We start from the raw sequence: 21,526 nt of genomic DNA, 5'->3' as shown, positions 1-21,526 counted from the left end.
ACTCGTTGGGCTGAAGGGCCTGTTTCCACACTGTATCTCTAAACTAAAAGTAAATGCAAGATAAGAGCATTACATTTTAAATTTATTTAATGTTGGCATAATTGTTGATGGAGAGATACAGTATAACCTCCTTCAAACCGTGCCATTTTACTGAATTGTTAAATCTTAGGTTTTTATGAAGCAGGGCCCAATAATGATGTGCTGACACAATTAAGGTCTTTTATAAGAATAAGGAGTAAGCCATTTAGAACGGAGACAAGGAAACATTTTTTCTTACAGAGAAACATGGAACCATAGAAATTAGGTGCAGGAGTAGGCCATTCGGCCCTTCGAGCCTGCACAGCCATTCAATATGATCATGGCAATATGATCAGAGAGTGGTGAGTCTGTGGAATTCTCTGCCTCAGAGGCTGGTTCTCTTGATGCTTTCAAGAGAGAGCTAGATAGGGCTTTTAAAAATAGCGGAGTCAGGAGATATGGGGGGAAGGCAGGTACGGGGTACTGATTGGGGATGATCAGCCATGATCACATTGAATGGCGGTGCTGGCTCGGAGGGCCGAATGGCCTCTACTCCTGCACCTATTGTCTATTGTCACCCATTTCCTGTCTTATTTTAGCAACTGTCACTTCAACAAAATCTCCTGCCCCTTGGCTGTCCTGCTGTCACACAATAAGCTCACCTGCCTCTGCTAATTGAGTCCGTTCTTCGCTGTTACATGAGCAGGCTCAAGGGGAGATGTTGATGGTCATCTCCTCTCACTGTAATCATTCTCCTCTGTCAGGAAGCACAAAGCAATATTGACAGCAATTATGTGGAAGCTTGTACTCCAGTACCATCCAACCTTCTGGCTGAAGGTCCTTCTTTGGGGAAATAAAGAGAAAATACAACAGAAATAAAACTGGCTTGTTATTGTAGGTATTTTGTGTGGATAAATGGACTTTTATCATTCTGATAACATGCCAGTCCGTGGCTGTTTATATGGTAATATGTTTCATTGAACACCAAACTCCCCCGTTATAACTCTACCTCTAAGACCTCTAGGCTCCCACCTTTTTATAATTTATACTCTTATCATTTGACATGCCCTGCAGTTCGTTCCTTACATAAATTGCTTGGGTCCTGAGGACTGGTTTATAATGAGAGTGCAGTGCAATAAGCAGAGTGCAAGACAAATTCCAAAAACCTCTGCAGGGTCAATTGACATTAACATGAATAGATTTAAAATAATGAGCAAATAAACTTCCATTTATACAATCATTTTGCAATCACAGAATGTCCCAAAGCAATTCTTAGCCGATTAAAATATTTTCAAAATCTAGTCACTGTTCTAATGTTCGGAAACATATCAGAAAACAACAATGTTCTTGATTTTTTATATTAGACTCATTATCTAAGCAATCTACTTCACTGATGCTAACTGAATCATGTTGGCTACGATCCAGTAGCTGACTGATCAATCTACCATCTAGGTGGAGGAAGGAACTGCAGATGCTGGTTTACACTGAAGATAGACATAAATGCTAGAGTAACTCAGCGGGCCAGCTAACTGCCCCACTGAGTGACTCCAGCATTTTGTGTCGATCTTCAATCTACCATCAATATTGTTCTGACCACACATTATTTGGGGATTGCAAGCACAAGTATTTTCAGCTTTATTTAGCACAATTGTTATCTTACAAAGTGACTTGCATTCCAGAACATTGAATGCTGATTGAACTGGTCTGTAATGGGAGAATCCTAATTAAGCAAGGAAAGAGTGAATCTGGGGGAAGGGACAGAGTTGTGGTTATCTGAATTAAACCGATTTTCTATAGGCTTTAAGACTTTAGAGATACAGTGCAGAAACAGGCCCTTCGGCCCACCGAGTCCGTGCCGACCACAAATCACCCCGTACACTAGCACTATCCCACATACTAGGGACAATTTCACAACTTGCCAAAGCCAATTAGCCTACGAACCTGTATGTCTTTGGAGTGTGGGAGGAATCCGGAGCACCCGGAAAAAACCCACGCGGTCACAGGGGAGAACGTGCAAACTCCGTACAGACGGCACCTGTAGTCAGGATCGAACCCCAGTGCTGTAGGGCAGCAACTCTACCACTGCACCATTCTGCCACCCTATTATTTTTAGAAGAGTTCTAAAGTTCTCAGAACTTTCAAGTTAATGAAAATAAAGTTAATGAACCATTAATCTAAAGATTGTCCCCAGTCTGAAGAAGGGTTTCGGCCCGAAACGTCGCCTATATTCTTCGCTCCATAGATGCTGCTGCACCCGCTGAGTTTCTCCAGCAATTTTGTGTACCATTAATCTAAAGGTGTTCACTAACAATCCAGAGACCCAAATTAAAATTCCATAGTGGCAGCTCTGGAATTTAAATTCAGGCAATGATCAGGAATTTGGGGGGGAAAAATGGATGGCCATTAAAACAAGCAGGCTGCGTAAAAAAACAATTCACTTTAATAATGTCAACCTGGGGAAGAAATGTGCCCCTCTTAATAGGTCTGCTCTGTGCAAACATTAGAGAACATAGCATTTAAGGTGAGAGGGCCAAAGGTTAAACATGTGCAGGGCAGGTATTTAGCACAGTAGGTGGTGGGTGCCTGGAACGTGCTGCCAGAGGTGGCTGCAGATACAAAAGTGGTGTTTAAAGTGGCTTTTAGCTATGCTGGAAATTTGAGTGATGGAGAAACAGGCTCTTCGGCCCAACAGAGTCCGTTCTCACCACTGATCACCTCGTACACTGACAATGGCGGCTAATTGAATTAATTCACTTAGGTGATGAGTAATCTAGAGTTTTAACTGTATCATGTACATCCGTGAAACTTACTTCTACTGAGACGTCACCTCTAGAGTTGCCAACTGTCTGGTACTTCTCCATCATGGTCTGGTTTGGCTCGGCCACCAAGCACCACATCGGGAGACTGAAGTGAATCGTCCGATCAGCAGAGAAGGTTGTTGGCTGCAACCTTCCCTCCATTGACGAACTGTACACTGCAAGGGCCAGGAAGTGGGTGGGTAAGATCATCTCTGACCCCTCTCACCCTGGCCACAAACTCTTTGAATCACTACCCTCTGGAAGGCAACTCCGGACTGTCAAAGCTGACACAGCCAGACATAAAACGGCTTTTTTTCCACGAGCAGTAGCTCTACTCAATAACCAAAAATCTGTAGCCTCCTTTTGCTCTGGTATTTTACTTAATTCACATGTTTAATCGATAATGTTTTATTATTAATGTTTATTGTTTTATGCGTCATTCCTAACTGTCACCGTATGTCATGTTGTCACTTGTGGTCGAAGCACCAAGGCAAATTCCTTGTATGTGAATATCCTTGGCCAATAAACTTATTCATTCATTCATTAGCCGGGACATCCCGCATATTTGGCTAAATTGGTTTGTCCCATATGGGACCGTCCTTGTCCCGTATTTGACTGCAACTACAGGTGCTCTTCAACATACCAACATGAGTCGGAAATGAATTTAATACAACTAACTACCCTACCGTCACCAGAGTGTTCAGGGTCGAACCGCCAGGTGCTTGTGGGTTTTCATTCTCCGGGTTAGTTCCCCCACCCCCTCCCACCCTCTTGTCTTCAGTTCTCTGCCTCTGGGAGTGGGCATGTCCCACTTACGCCACTTTTTCGTAACAGGTTGTTACAGGTCACCGAAGGTTTTCAACATGTTGAAAATCCAGCGGCGACCAGAACAAGGTGCGACTCTTTGGGCGACTACTCACGACCATACAGGCTTCACCCCGCGACATGTCGCCTGTATGGTCGTGAGTCGTCTCCTCAGTTGCCCAAAGCGTCCTAGCGTCTCTCTGGTCACTGTCGAATTTTCAACATGTTGGACATTTTTGGCGACCTGCAATGACCTATGACAGGTGCAGGTAGTCACCGAAAAAGTTGCGTAGGTGGGACTGGCCAATAAGTGATATTGCCAAATGGCAAATGTGTCCTTGGCAAGATTGTAAACCGTATCTGTCTGTTAAACAGCAGTTGTGAATCATTCACTGCAAAACTAGTTTAAGCCATGCTGTCTGGTCACATGCAATGCTATTTAAAAGGAAAAACATATTGCAGCCAGACAGTTGGCTCACACTCTGCAGACTGATAGCTCACACTGCGGACTTCACACAAAGACTATTCCTTGTCCTTTCAAAGCTTTACTGTCAGCTAAACTAACTTAGGAAAGGGGATTTGCCTAGTTCTACTGATCCTCTTGACGAATGACATGAAGATGAAAGGGTGGCCTCCCAGCCATTATATGTGTCCATGGGGACCATCGTACAGGAGGGCCAGATACTCTCATTACTGAAACGTTCTGTGGTTATAGGAAGCTAAGCCGAGACCTTTCAGAAGAGAAACATCAGTGCTGACAGCACTTTCACAAGGTAGACTTCATTGATATCTTTGACCTTATGTAACCTCGAAGGTAAGCTCTCCATGCCCTTGGATTGCTCTTATGATTAAAGCCAGTCACCATTCCTTACAGCGCAGAATGATGGCAAGCCCATACCTGCTGGTGCAAACTCAATGCTGCATTTGCGAGAGTATATGTGAACGCTACACCAGGAGACAGGACTACACTGACTTTGCTTTTGGTTCATAGAGCAGGCAGATTGGGCAGGGGCACTTGCTATCAACGCAGGTTTCCCCAAAATGTAACGGATGACTAGATCCATAAGGAAATACGTGGATCTCCCGATGTGGCCATTGCGACTCTTATTCATTACACACAGATATTTATCAGCTTGAAGAGAGAACATCCCCCCAATATTCAGATTAATGCCTCTATCCAGTCACTGGTAGACCATTGGAAGATCTTTCTGAAGCTCAGTTGCTGGTACGCTGAGAACATACATGATTAGTTCATTGTTAGTCAGTTGTATTGGCTGTAGCACGTACCCCAAGGGATGGATTTTGAGATTCTGTTCAGATCCAAACATAGACTGCTATAATAACAGCCATGTCTTTACCAAGAATGTGTGCGGCACGGTGGTGCAGTGGTAGACTTGCTGCCTTATAGCAGCAGAGATCCGGGTTCGATCCTGACTAGGGGTGCTATCTGGACGGAGTTTGTACAATCTCCCTGTGAATCCATGTGTTTACTCCGGGTGCTCCGGTTTCCTCCCACACGTCAAAGACGTGCAGGTTTATAGGTTAATTTAGTTTAGTTTAGTTTAGTTTAGAGATACAGCATGGAAACAAGCCCTTCAGCCCACTGAGTCCACACCGGCCTGTGATCCATGCACACTTACACTACCCAACTCACACTAGGGACAATTTACGATTTTACCCAAGCCAATTGGCTTGGAAAAAATAGTAAATTATCCTTAGCAGTTAGTATATTGCTTGCGTATAGGGGGTTGATCATTGGTCGGGGCGGACTTGATGGGCCAAAGGGCCTGATTCCATCTGTACCTATAAAATCTAAAGTCTAAAGTACTTTAGTAACAGCACAATAAGACTGTTAAAAATGAGCAACTATTTATTGAGTGTGTGTGCATGTGTATATATACACAATGAACTTTTTTTCTCCCGTTACGTACTATGTTTACATATTCTGTTGTGCTGCAGCAAGTAAGAATCTCATTGACCTAACTGGGACATAAAACAATAAAACACTACATCAGAGGTTGGAGGCAGCACAGTGGCGCATTCGTAGAGATGCCACAGACCTGAGTTCCATCCTGACTACGAGTGATATCTGTACGGAATTTGTACGTTCCCCCTGTGATGGCGTGGGTTTGCTCCAGGTCCACTGGTTTCCTCCCACACGCCAACGGCGTACAGGTTTTTAGATTAATTGGCTTCAGTAGGACATTATTGCCATAGAGGGAGTGCAGAGACGGTTCACCAGACTGATTCCTGGGATGTCAGGACTGTCTTATGAAGAAAGACTGGATAGACTTGGTTTATACTCTCTAGAATTTAGGAGATTGAGAGGGGATCTTATAGAAACTTACAAAATTATTAAGGGGTTGGACAGGCTAGATGCAGGAAGATTGCTCCCAATGTTAGGGAAGTCCAGGACAAGGGGTCACAGCTTAAGGATAAGGGGGAAATCCTTTAAAACCGAGATGAGAAGAACTTTTTTCACACAGAGTGGTGAATCTCTGGAACTCTCTGCCACAGAGGGTAGTTGAGGCCAGTTCATTGGCTATATTTAAGAGGGAGTTAGATGTGGCCCTTGTGGCTAAGGGGATCAGGGGGTATGGAGAGAAGGCAGGTACGGGATACTGAGTTGGATGATCAGCCATGATCATATTGAATGGCGGTGCAGGCTCGAAGGGCCGAATGGCCTACTCCTGCACCTAATTTCTATGTTTCTATGTTTCTAGTACAATTGTAAATTGTCCTTAGTGTGTAGGATAGTGCAGGTGTACGGGGTGACCTCTAGTCAGCGCAGACTCGGTTGGTGGAAGGGCCTGTTCCTGTGCGTTATCTCTAACGTCCAAAGTCTAAAGATAGATGGAAAGAGAGAAGATGCGAGATACATAGAGAGTGGCAAGGAGCGGATAGATAATGAGAAAGTTTAATAAGTGAATGGGTACTGTGGAACCTTCACTTTTTAGAGATGCGCTTGTCTAAAGGAATTGGATGGAGATACACATCTATCTATATGTTGTCACATCACATTGTCAGGGAAATCTGGGCAGCTTTACAAACAATAAGTTACATTTGCCCAGATTTAGTGGTTGATGGACAATGGTCAATGCTTGACAATAAACGTGAAGAACTTCCCCCATTCAGTTTAAATGAACTTTGAGGCATGGCCTGCCCCTTTTATACAACAATTTACAATCAATCTCCTTCATTTAAATCTTTAAGAATCAAAGATTTTATAATAATTTAATGAAAATTATACAGATTCTTAAATCTTTAAAAGTGAACATTCAAACCTATATAAGTGATTTTTTTTTTACAGAAACTAAAACATTGCAAGCTTAAAAGATAACTCCCAATTTATAAATCTGTTGGATTTTGAGCATGAAATTGAGGGCCGTCACTTTATAATGATACAATGTCTTTAAGACCTGAGGGGTTCAGTGGTAATTATATCTTGGTTCACTCTTACAAGCGAGTTACATCTTGCATTCTTGGTGGTTTTAAACCAAGAATAGAACAAAACGCAAATTTTTCATTAAACGATGGACTCCTGCACCCTCGCCGACTACAACAAATGCCCCACTAGAGGGGCTGAGGATTTCTTACAGTGTTTTCTAATTTTTCTCCTTCATTTAGCCATGCAGACGTTTGGAGCTGCCGTAGGCTTTGCAGAGTAAAAGAGGACAAGCACTGAGAGTTTTGGCATCTTGCCACCAAACGATACTCACTATTGTATTTACTAATCATGGTATAAAAGATACTGAAGTGTTAAGACTGTCTTATGAAGAAAGACTGGATAGACTTGGTTTATACTCTCTAGAATTTAGGAGATTGAGAGGGGATCTTATAGAAACTTACAAAATTCTTAAGGGGTTGGACAGGCTAGATGCAGGAAGATTGCTCCCGATGTTGGGGAAGTCCAGGACAAGGGGTCACAGCTTAAGGATAAGGGGGAAATCCTTTAAAACCGAGATGAGGAGAACTTTTTTCACACAGAGAGTGGTGAATCTCTGGAACTCTCTGCCGCAGAGGGTAGTTGAGGCCACAGTTCATTGGCTATATTTAAGAGGGAGTTAGATGTGGCCCTTGTGGCTAAAGGGATCAGGGGGTATGGAGAGAAGGCAGGTACGGGATACTGAGTTGGATGATCAGCCATGATCATATTGAATGGCGGTGCAGGCTTGAAGGGCCGAATGGCCTACTCCTGCACCTAATTTCTATGTTTCTATGTTTTTATGTTTCTATCTTGCCACCAAACGATACTCACTATTATATTTACTAATCATGGTATAAAAGATACTGAAGAGTTAAGGCGTTATTAAGTCTTGCTCAAACGAAAGCCTGGTCAACAAAACCCAACATGTGCCACAAATTAATTTTTTTACTATCAGAAAATTCCAAACATTCTTCACACAGAATGATGACTCTCAGAAACATATGTGATATTTTACAGCCTTCCTGTCAATTCAGTTTGACATTTTGTTTGATGTATTTTGATTATTTGTGACCATCTTAACATTAGGATGTCCTCATTGACTTGACCACAAAACTCCAGAGGTCAACATTATGCCGCTGCTGATGAAATGACGGGTCCAATCACCGCCCCTTTGAAGAGTTCATCGCCAAGGTCAGGGGTAAGCGTGCACCAGTCCCGTGAGATCATTAGGAGAATTGCAGCATGATGTTATCCCACACCTGCTGGTCAATTCCCCGCTGGGTTCAGGCACTGCCAACACACTCTACACTTCAGGGTCAATATCAAGTTTGAGTTCTTTTGGAGGAACAGCACCTCATATTTCCTTTTGCAGCTTCTAACCCAGCAGTATGAATGTTGATTCCTCTAACTTCAAGTAACCCTTGCACCCCCTCTCTCTCTCTGTCCCTCCCACACCCTAGACATTGTACTTGTTTCACCATCGCCCTGTTCAGTTTCACTGTCTGTTATCACCTGACCCACAACCAACATGGGAACATTGTGGGCTCCATCTTGATCATCATTGCTTTTTGCATATCTTGCTTTAATTTGTTCCATATCTCTCTATATCACCGTCTATATCCATAATTTCCCTTTCCCCTGACTCTCAGTCTGAAGATGGGTCACGACCCGAAACATCCTTTTATCCAGAGATGCTGCCTGACTCGCTGATGAGTTACTCCAGCAGTATGGGTCAATCTTTAGATTAGTTTAGTTTAGTGCAGAGATACACAGTGTGTCCGTGCAGTCCAGCGATCCCAGCACACAAACATGATCCTACACACACACTAGGGACAATTTACAATTGTATCATAGTCAATTAACCTGCAAACCTGTAGGTGTTGGGAGTGTGGGAGGAAACCGGAGATCCGGAGAAAGTCAGCGCAGGTCACGGGAAGAATGTACAGATTCCTTACAGATAGCACCCTATAGTCAGGATCAAACCCCGGGTCTCTGACTCTGTAAAGCAGCAACTCTACTGCTGTGCCACCGTGCCACCCATAATTGAAAATTTGCAGTCTCACCACAACTCCAATGTTGCTGTCGAGCATCCAGCATTCGGTGACATCGCAGGCAGAGGCAGCAGCACACTCGCAGTGCAATGGGATCATTTATAACCAGAGTCGCAAACTTCTGAGACATTTCGACTGCACTGAATTCGAAACACATCTTCAATTACTCCTTTCCAACTGCAAAAGAGTCGGGGAAGAGGCAGCGATAGGCGCAAGGAATGGGCCGTTAGGAGAGAGAACAGGGAATTGCCTCCAGGTCAGCTGTAGAAAGCAACCCCCTGAGACACAGGTGGTCTGCAGAGCAGAGGGATGTCGGGTCGGGCTTACCTAGACTTACCTGGATTGGGGGCACTCTAGGACTTCCAACTATGTGGACTGGACTTTGCACTTCATACTGTTTGTTTCTTCTGTTATTTTTTTTTCCTATTTTGTTTAAATGTCCCTAAAATTGTGACGGCCTGTGCATTTGTTGTTGTGCAAAAGATTATTTTCAGTAGAGTGTATACACGGCAAAAAAGAACCATTGAAAATCGTATTGTATGTTAAACCAACGGAACTACTATAGATAGACCGACAAAGCTGGAGTAACTCAACGGGACAGGCGGCATCTCTGGAGAGAAGGAATGGGCGATGTTTCGGGTCGAGACCCTTCTACTATATATTCTCTACGATGAAAGATCCACTCTGAAGGGAAAAAGGAAGCCTACATTTAATCTAATTGTTAGGCTGGTGATTATGTGTTACATGTAAATGTGACAAATCTCCTTTGCTGACAGCTAATTTTGTTTCGATTATGCTCTTTACTAGGAATCCCATGAAGAGACACACTCCCGGAAAATTAGCTTTTCAAAATGACCAAGAAATCCAATTAATCGCCTAAATGCAAGAATCCAAACAGAGATTCGCACAGAGTTTTCATCAGCCACCTATAATTCTAGGAATTCACATATTTTCAATTTACTTTTTTCTTTCACACTCGCCAATAAAAACGTAAATATTATCTTTTCATTTTATATCTCCAGGTCTGTCCAAGCTGCCTAAAAATGAGCAACAGGGTTTCTTATACAAATATAAGTAATATTTAGTTTGTGCTTTTAGTTTTAGTTTTATGGTTACAGCGTGGAAACAGGCCCTTCAGACCAGTGAGTCCGCACCGACCAGCGATCCCCGCACATTAACACCATCATACCCAAGGGATGATTTTTTACATGTATACAAAGCCAATTAACCTCCAAGTCTGTACGTCTTTGGAGTGTGGGAGGAAACGGAAGTTCTCGAAGAAAAGCCACACAGGTCACGGGGAGAACGTACAAACTCCATACAGAAAGCACCCGTAGTCAGGATCGAACCCAGGTCTCAAGTGCTTTAAGCGCTGTAATGTAACAACTCTACCTCTGCGACAATGTGCTGCCCTCACTCACAATAACGCTCACAGTGAAGAACATTTTGGTGATGGAACATGTAACCTGTAAAATATTAGTTGAGATTTAGTTGCGAGGCAAAATTATATTCATCTTCACATTAACAAATTGTTTCCATTCAAATCAAACTTGTGCCACATGTAAGTGCTTTAAGGTGTTGGGATAACGAAGACTGGACCATCACAGGGTTAATTTGCAATGAAATGATGCTTCTCATGAAATGTTACTCCAAGTTAGGTAGCTACACACACGCACACATATATATACACACATGCATATGCACACATGCATATATACACACACATACACATACACATATAAACACACATACACACACACATACATATGTACACACACACGCACACACATACACACATACACATACACATATGCATATACACACATGTGTATATACACACATACAAACACATATACACATACACATACACACACACATACACACATACACACACACACATGCTTATGTACACACACACACACACACATGCATATGCGTACAAACGTGCACACAGACACATTAACACAAACACACAAACTTTAGTTTAGTTTAGTTTAGTTTAGCTTAGTTTAATTTATTGTCACGTGTACCGAGGTACAACGTAAAGCTTTTGGTGTGTGTTAACCAGTCAGCAGAAAGACAGTGTATGTTTATAATCAAGCCATCTACAGTGTACAGATACATGAACAAGGGAATAACATTCAGTTCAAGGTCACTTCCAGTAAAGTCCGATTAAAGATAGTCCGAGGGTCTCCAGTGAGGCAGATGGTAGCTCAGGACATCTCAGAACATAAAACCAACTCCAGGACTCACTAATCTCAGAGACAAATGTGTCAATAATAGTTTGGATAATAAGGCATCACGTTTGAAACAGGTGGGAAATGGAAGAATGTTCAATGCAAAGTGGCCCAGCGTCTTATTCATAATAAGCCTCTCATCTTTTTGTCAGTTGTCATGAATGGCTCCTATATTTAAAAAAACTGATGAAAATATATAATTGAAGAGCATCACAAATGATTGCATTTCTCATTTCTTAATTACATTTCTCTTTTAATGACAGATACTATGATTCTGGACAACTTAATGAGGGAGAAAAATAGTTCTCAAAGTGATTTTCATGATGAAAATAAAATGGATTTACCAGGTGATAGAAAGTGTGGGCACAATGCATGGGTTGTTCTGTTCTATCAAAGCTGAGTGTTTTTTTAAGCAGATATAACATGGAGCATTGTAAATGTAGTGGGAGTGGTGGCGGGGGTGGAGGTGGGACGGGGGGGGGGTAGGTCATGACATTCTACATACATGACACTCTTCGAGGATTTACAGAATTAAACCATATTTGCACGAGCTTGCCTTGCCCTGACTCCAAGATCAACTCCAGGGGATTACAACCACACAAGAAGATTTTTTAAAACAATATTTTACATGTCTCAGATGTCTTGTGCTCTCAGACCACTGGCATGAGACAACATTTGGAAAATCAATGCTGTGAATTCCATCGGTTACAAAAACTAGACCTTCGTAACCGAGTGTGCAGGATGGTGTCAAGGCCAAATAAGGACACATAAGGTTGCAAACTTTCAGCTTCCTTGCTTTAATGGATCATTATCTACTTCCCATTTTACGCATGGTTCATTGCAAAAATAAAAATGCAGGAAGAACACATTTTTGGGCACATAATTTGAATTCCTTTCTTATCATTGCAGCTGACTGTATTTTAAATTACACCAAACTCATAAGTTTGCTTGTTACACTACCAGAAAATGCTTGTGTATATCCTTGTCATTTGGAACGTTTAATCCTTTCAAAGAATATGGGCACTTGCTTCTAAAAATACCGTTCCAGAGAGCGATAATTTTCACATGTGTGAACCGATGAGGTATACCACAAATAAGAATATTTGGAACCAGACATATCACAGTCATAGAGCAGAGAAATAGGCCCTTCGGCCCAGTTTGTCCATGCCGACCAGTGTGCCCCACCAGACCAACCTACCCGCATTGGGCCCACGTCCTTTCAAGCTTTTCCCATCCATTTACCTGTCCAAATGTCTTTTAAATGTTATTATACCTGGAGAAATACGTGACTGGTTCAATGATCTGCCTTTAGTTGTAGTTCCGTTGAATTATCACCTCCAGAAATTAGCCATAAGGCCTGATGAATCAAATTATTTTAATAATCCATTTAAAATTAACATGCCTTTCAGTGGAATCTGAGGAACATAATACGTAAGGTATTGATACCTGGATTTCTCTACGAAGGGTGGACCTTCGAGAATGAGGAGGGCTGGCGAGAGCTAGCCTGCAGGGGACCGCCAAAAACGAAGGGGGATCTGGTTGGGGGGTCGACGGTTACAATGGGGGACCCAGTGAGGGGGTGCTGAGTAAAATGGAGGACACAATGGGGCAGGGACGTCAAGAATGAAGGGTGATCCTGCTGGGGGGGGGTGTCACTGTGAACACAAGGGGACTCGGTGGGGGGGTGAAGAGACCAAAGTGAGACCCTGCGGCAGTGGGGCCACCTGCTGCCACGTTCGACAACTGACAGAAGATGGGCACCAAACTGTTTAGTGAACTTTTTAACTGCGTCAGCACCAGAAATGTGGAGACACTTGTGTGCAGCCTAGGTGAGGTATGGCATCTGACAATCCAGGGTACATCTGACAATAAAGTATCACTGATTGATCATTGAGTGATTCAGTATTATTGATTAATCTTAACAGTAATGGGAGAATTTCAAGTGCTCTGGTTGCCTATTGAACAAATACGACTTTCTAAATCCCTATGTAGTCACTCTCCCAATCATTTATTTTTTCTTACCCAGTTAGACATATTGCATCTCCTGAATATAACTACCCTTTGCATCCATACTGGCCACGTAACCAGTGCAGTTACAACACAAACTGTGTGTAACTCTAAAAGGATCAACATTTATCTAAATCCACTGAGAGACCATATGAGGATGACTGCAGTACGAAGGGGAACAAAAGGCACTCTGTAGCCACAGCTTTCCTGCCTTGGAAATCAAAACCTACTGCAGAGGGTTTAATTCCTTCATTCACCTGGGCTGGGAATGCCTGATGTTGATGCTGGGTGTCAAAAGTGCAAGATTCTCTATCCTCACAGGGAGACATCCATCACCTGAGTGTGCAATACGTAATTGAAGAGTGGAAAAGGTGTTTGTAGAAAGGAGCACTTAAGACTGGAAATAACCTGATGCAGGTCCAGATGCTGTATCACTTGCAGAACAAACTTTCCACAGAAGCCAACATTGTTATAATACAGTGGCCTTTTTGGAGCTGCTAATTCTTATGATTGCCAACAAAAATCCTCTGCATCTGGTGAAGTGGCCTTCTACCATATAATTCACATCAGAATTTATATTCAAACCAGAGACAATATTAGCATCTACTTTGAAACCAGGACCTGTGTATTTTTCAGACCCTTAACCATGCATCATTGGCTATTTCTGTACCCATCAACCCAGCTTTATTCTTTCCATTTATATTCTACACATTGAAGGGATTTTTGGCCAAATTAGTTTCCACAAAAATTAGAATGCGTTGAAATCCAAAACTCATAGTCCAATCCAAGTTTGAACCAGCATGCTCTGCTCTTTGTGTGAAGATCTGGGAAGGTCAAGAGTCAATAGTGTTTTACTTGTCACACATGCAACTCACAGTGAAATTCTTTTTGCATATATTACACATGTGGGTGCCGTCATTGTTAATGCCATTATTCAAAGTCAATTGAACTACAAACCTGTACATCTTTAGAGAATGGTAGGAAACTGGAGCACGTGGTCACAGGGAGAAAACGGAGAAAACCCACATGGTCACAGGGCAAATGTACAAACTCCGTACAGACAGCACCCATAGTCAGGATCGAACCTGGTTCTCTGGTGCTGTAAGGCAACAATGCCACTTTGCTGCCCTTTGGAGGATGGTGCCCTTCGGAGGAAGCCATGACTGATAATGACTCCTAAAGCCTCACACAGGGGTAACAACCCAGAAATGTTTCTCAATCATGTCATTGAGGGTGATTACTTGCAGTTTCCATAAGGCCCAGGGCCAACTTGCATGATAGTAAAGCCCATTGTTGGAAACAATGTTTCAAGCCAGGATCCTTTGAAAATAATAATGATTTAGGTTTGTGGAAATCGTATATTAATGGAAGATAGACACAAAATGCTGGAATAACTGAGCAGGTCAGAGTTCTTCTGAGGAAGACTCTTGACCTGAAACGTCACCTAATCCTTTTTTCCAGAGATGCTGCCTGACCCGCTGAGGTACTCCAGCATTTTGTGCCTGTCTTCGTTGCAAACTAGCAATTACAGTTTCTTCCTACACAGGTTAGTAGGTTAATTTGCTGCTGTACATTGTACCTAAGGGTGTAGTATAGAACTGCAGTTCCTTCCTACTCATATATTAATGTAGTGGCTGATCTGAAATCAATCTGGAAAACACATTGCCTAAGATACTGTTTAAGAAAGAACTGCAGATGCTGGAAATATTGAAGGTAGACAAAAATGCTGGAGAAACTCAGTGGGCGAGGCAGCATCTATGGAGAGAAGGAATAGGCGACATTTCAGGTCTCGAAACGTCGCCTATTCCTTCTCTCCATAGACGCTGTATCACCCGCTGAGTTCCTCCAACATTATTGTTTGCCAAAGATACTGTATGAGATTACCCACCTCCTGCACTGACCAAATCAGTATGAGAAGATGGACACAAAATGCTAGAGTAACTCAGCGGGTCAGGCAGCATCTCTGGAAAAAATAAATAGGTGATGTTTCGGGTCGAGACCCTTCATCAGACTCCTGGAGTAAAGGAATAGGTGACGTTTCGGGTTGAAACCCTTCATCAGGATAGGGATCATGGTAGGAAGTTAAACTTTGCCACAAGTGTAAATATAATTTTCTGTTCTGAGTCACATTATATTCCACTGGCATTATTTGGGCATACCCCAATAACAAGGACCACTCCTCCATTTTAACTCTTGTTCTTGAAAGTGACCAGCAAACGTTACATTCACAAAGTGGACAAGGAAAATGAATATTTTGATTGTTTAATGCAACATGGAAACAGGCCCTTCAGCCCACTGAGCCCATAGTGACCATTGATCACCCATTCATGCAAATTCAATGTCACCCCACTTTTACACCCACTCCCTCTACACTACGGACAGTTTACGGAGGCCAATTAACTTCCAAATCCACACAACTTTGGGATATGGGAGGAAACTGGAGCACCTGAAGGAAATTCAAACTGTCACGTGGAGACGCAAAAGAGACCCTTCTTCAAACAGAGAGTCAGGGGAAAGGGAAACGGGAGATATAGATGGTGATGTAGTGAGATATGGAACAAATGAATGAAAGGTATGCAAAAAAGTAACAACGAAAAAGGAAACAGGCCATTGTTAGCTGTGGCCGAGGTGAAATGCCCATTCTCTCACCAGCTGCTACCTGAGTTACTCCAGCACTGTGTGTTCCATTTTGAATAATATAATAACCTTGCACATCTAATGGTTTGTAATTAAACCATTGTTTGCATTTCTCTTTAAATACATTAATATATCCACCAACGCTTGATAGCAGTGTCTTGACCCCCCAACTCTTGATTAAAAAGATCATTCATTCACTAATAAATAACAAGAAGGCAGCAGCTTTGAATTAAGTTGCATTGTTACTTCCATTTTACATGCGTTTTCTGTCAAGGTGTGTGGGAGTCGACTTCTGACTGTGGCTGACTTTGTGCCCTCATTTCCTGATAATTATACGTCTGTTTCAAGGATATAATTTTCTGTACTTTTTGAGTGCTTCCTCTACACTCCCACTGTATAGGATTTTCCAGCCCTGTGATCTGTATTTTAAATCAAAACATGCTAAATGACTTGTTTCCTCCTGAGGTACAACCCCACGCTCGAAGGCTAATCAGTTGTGTGTAAAATATAGGTTTCGTTAAGTGTTTTCAGGGAGATTTGTTACAAATGGATTGCTGACTGAATGATGACATGTGCTGTGGAACAAAGGGCTGCGAATAGGCAACATGAATATAAATCCAATTGAAACCTATGTCTGAGCAAATCAATTCCTGGCTGTTTCTGGATCATGTATCAGAATTCACTGTGGGGCCCATTAGTTCCCGACAACTTCTAGATGCACAACAGACCTTTGGCCTGTTGTCTTCAATTTCCTAACATTTTTTGGTACTTATTTTCTAATGTGTGTTTTTTTATTTTTGTCCATCTTTCTTCAAGACCCTTGCAAAGACCTCTGTAAGCTTCCTGTCGATGTCGGGTGAAAAAAACATTGCCAGATTAAGTATGCAGGAAGGAACTGCAGATGCTGGCTTTACACCGAAGATAGACACACAAAACGCTGGAGGAACTCAGCGGGACAGGCAACATCTCTGAAGTAGGATCTTGCGAAGAAGTTGCCCTGTTTTACTTTTACGAGCAGACTGGGCTTGTCACTGAAAACTGGTTTGACCTTTCCTCAGGTTCACGACTAGGCCTTGACTAGGAGTGCCCAAAGAAGCCTCCGTGTCTTCCCGTCATTTGTCTTGTTCGATAGAACAACTTCAGCTGCAGAACAAGAGGCAGAGCGATGTGAATACTTGTTATATAATAGTGGTAAAAGGAAATGTAAGCCACATTTTCTAACGGCCAAATCTCCTTTCTTTTACACCACTTAGATGCTGTAAAGAGAGCAAAGGAATAAAATTGAACAAGGACTTTTTGTTATTTACTTCTATGTCTCGATAATACTTTTTTCTGCTGGTGTTTCTTGACTGATCTGTATCCCTGTCCACATTGCTTCTCAAACCGAAGGAGAGGAATGTGTTAAATATCAAAGTAACAGGAACACCAAAACAAGGGAGAACTGGCAAGCTCCACATAGTCAGCACCTTAGGTCAGGATCGAACCCCGATCTCTGGCACTGTCAGTCAACAGCTCTACCAGCTGCACCACCGTGCGAATTGGAAGACCTCCTGCACTGCAGGTAAGGAATTGTAAACAGTGACAGTAATCTGACAAAGGAAAGCAAAGAGGAAAAGTGCATTCTACAAATGAAGTGCAGGGGAGGAGGCTTGGTTAACTAAGTGGGGTTGAATGACTGTTTGAAACAAATGTTCTCTCCCCTGTAGCAACAAACACTTGGGTTGTTCTTGTTTCAACACTTTTAATATAATATCAAGATATTTTACTCGTATTTCATCCTCAGTAAAATAATGTCTAATTGGTTTCATGACATCTAATGGGATAGAATGGAATGTTTCCGTCTCCCAAATTAACAGCAATGCTGTTTCTGTGCCATTGAGTTGCTAATGGTTCTCTTGAGGCTTTGAGGTCATGTATTGCCAGACTTTGACCAGTATGTGACCTGCATGCCACGAGTAGCCTGAATCCCAGCCCCACAGCCTGCTACATAAACGTGAGACCGAGCAACAAGTTTCCAGTTACTCTGGAGCAGCAACAAATGCAGTGGGCCTGGCTTGTGGCCAAGGGCAGCACTGGAAATCTGTGCGCTGTCCCCACCAATCACATATCTATTCAGCTGGAGCCTGGCCAGCCAACTGCAGTGCTAGAGTCCACCTGCCACCCCATTCAGCATGGACCCACGCAGCTGTAAGAGTGATTATAATCTGAAGTGCGTTACATGAGAACCGTGTTCATATCCACACTAAAAGAATACGCTGCGTTTAATCTTTAACAAATATTTATGGAAGGGAACTGCTCCTTCGCTCTGCTGCATGCACTGGGCTCGTTCCACAAATTACTAATCCAATAACTGACAGTGATATCGAGGTGCAAGGTTTGTGAGAATGCACATTGTTAGAACGAGCACTCATAAGGTGAACAAGCTTTCTGTAACGCAATGCATTGTCAATGCTGCAGCTCACAGCTGCCAACCGACCAGTGCATATAAATGTGCCATTCATCATAAAATTAAAACTACCGTCAGAAGTGCGGATACAAGGAACTGCAGTTGCTGATTAAAAAAAAGACACAAAGTGCTGGAGTAATTCAATGGGTCAGGCAACATCGCTGGAGAACATAGAAACATAGAAACATAGAAACATAGAAATTGGGTGCAGGAGTAGGCCATTCGGCCCTTCGAGCCTGCACCGCCATTCAATATGATCATGGCTGATCATCCAACTCAGTATCCCGTACCTGCCTTCTCTCCATACCCTCTGATCCCCTTAGCCACAAGGGCCACATCTAACTTCCTCTTAAATATAGCCAATGAACTTGCCTCGACTACCCTCTGCGGCAGAGAGTTCCAGAGATTCACCGCTCTCTGTGTGAAAAAAGTTCTTCTCATCTCGGTTTTAAAGGATTTCCCCCTTATCCTTAAGCTGTGACCCCTTGTCCTGGACTTCCCCAACATCGGGAGCAATCTTCCTGCATCTAGCCTGTCCAACCCCTTAAGAATTTTGTAAGTTTCTATAAGGATAGGTGATGGATAGGTGATGTTTCAGGTTGGGTCTGGGGAAGGGTCCTGACCAGAAACACCACCTTATCCATGTTCTCCAATGATGCTGCCTGACCTGCTGAGTTGCTCCAACACTGTGTGTCTTTTTTACTATCAAAAGGTTGTGTTTTCATGCATTTGGATTTTCATAGCTGATGCCTCTTTGCTGTTACTACAAACAATACTGTGTCCAAAACTTGTCTTTCTAATACTCCAGGTCCAATATCTTGTTCAATACTTGCAATTATTCTAATGAATCCTCCTTACTCCAAATGATAGCAACTGTGATATTTCCTCTGTCATATGTTCCCTCTTCTCTTTGGGTAATGTTTGGACATTCTAGACAGCTTGAATGAATTGAGTAATTTATTCACTTTACATATGAATGAAAAGGACGGAGCTTGTGCACACTTTGATATGTAAAACATCTGACCCATCTTGCTATCTGTCCATTATGGATTTCAGAATTCAACACTGGGGAAATGCTGCTGTTTAATGTTCCCTTCATTCACATGCATCATAAATAAATCACTTCATTAGTTCTGCTAAAGATTTGCTGTGTGTAAATGTCATAGACATTTTGGTGGGCAGGGGTTTCTTCCATCTAGGAGCATCTTGAAGTTGTTCCTCTAGGAATTCCTCATATCTCTTTATGAACAACTTATCCAGGTAGCCCGTTGCTGAAACGACCCAGGGAGGGGGAAACTCAGACATTAATAGAACACAGAGTAGGGTCGAATAGCCTCTGTAAATTGCCCCTCGTGTGCAGTGATTGGATGAGAAAGTGGCATGATGGAACTAGTGTGATGGGCCAGTATGGACGCAATGGGCTGAATGGTCTGTTTCCCTGCTGTACCTAGCAACTAAACCAAGCACCTTCGTCACCACCTTGTCCACCTGTGTTGCCTCTTTGATGAACCTAAGTTCCTGCATTCTTAGGTCAAGAGGTATTTTTACTCCTTTTCTTTTTTGGTTGCTGCCCACAGTTCAGACAGGTTCAATTGCTGAAATAATTTGTAATGAAACTTTTTCACTGCTTGAATATTTCAGTGAAGGATATATATACGATTTTAAAAGTTAATATTTGCCTTCTTCCATTCATTTCCACTATGCTTTAATTTAGATCGTGTAATAGTTGAAAGTTTTAGTCCCTGATTTGAGAATATATAACATTTGCAAAAATAAAAATGAGTAAGGACAGATACCGAGCAGTCAAGTGGAAAAACTGTCAGATTCAATATTTTCTTTCAAGATATGGTGAAGTGGTTTTAAAATACTTTTTGTCCCCACTATAATTTATAACAATAACACCATTAAGCAAGCAGCCAAGACTAGCCAATGCGCGTGAAACATACATTCAGCTTTTCCATGTCATTCCAATTCCGTAATAATTAAAGCAGATGACTTTCTGGCAAAGCTACTGCTTGTGTTCCGTAAGCATGCGTTATGTGGGGCCTAATAAACCTTGAGATAATGACATTTTTTTTTATGGAAGTTGATTCCACTGGTGAGTAGTGAATGTTTGCAATGAGCAGGATTTGGATCTGCTGTCATAATGCTATGAATAGTTTAGTTTAGAGATACAGCGCGGAAACAGGCCCTTCGGCCCATGGGTCCACACTGACCTGAGATCCCAGTACACAAGCACTATCCTACACACAAGGAACAAATTCCAAACCAGTAGACCTTTGAAGAGTGGGTGGAGCACCCAGGGGAAAACCCGGGAGAACGTACAACGTGGTCACGGGGAGAATGTACAAACTCCGTACACACAAGCACTCGTAGTCAGGATTAAATCCGGGTCTCTGGCGCTGTAAGGCAGCAATTCTACCCACTGTGCTGCCCTTGTTAAAATATCTTCAGGCACAAGATAAAGATATACCCTTGGATATAACTACAGGGTGTGTGCCGTTCTGCTCCGGATTACCAGGTTTCTCTCACGACCTCATCTTCTGTTTGTCCTCCCAGTTATGCAGTTCCATAAAACCTCCCATGGTTCTCTGTTACAATATAACTTTTAAAATGTAAAGAACTTTGAAATCTTTACATGATGTAAAGTATGTTATTTCAATGTAAATCTTTACGTACTGTTTTCTTAGGGAGCAATATAAGTATTATGTTATACTTATATTAAGTATTGCTTTTATAATAATTTTAGTGAATTACAATTAGTTGCTGGTTGGATCAAATGTCTTGAACCTCTGGTTCTCCTTTGTGAATGATATACCACATTGACAATCTCCCTGATAGATAGATAGATAGATAGATAGATAGATAGATAGATAGATAGATAGATAGATAGATAGATAGATAGATAGATAGATAGATAGATAGATAGGATCAGATAGATGGAAGATGGAGATGGTTCTCCTAGATAGATAGATAGATAGATAGACAATAGATAGATAGATAGATAGATAGATAGATAGATAGATAGATAGATAGATAGATAGATAGATATAATAGATAGATAGAGACAGACAGACAGACAGACAGACAGACAGACAGAC

Source organism: Leucoraja erinacea, chromosome 23, assembly GCF_028641065.1.
Source record: "Leucoraja erinacea ecotype New England chromosome 23, Leri_hhj_1, whole genome shotgun sequence".
Lineage (NCBI taxonomy): Eukaryota > Metazoa > Chordata > Chondrichthyes > Rajiformes > Rajidae > Leucoraja > Leucoraja erinaceus.
The sequence above is the reverse complement of the archived record's forward strand: the minus strand, read 5'-3'. Positions refer to the sequence as shown.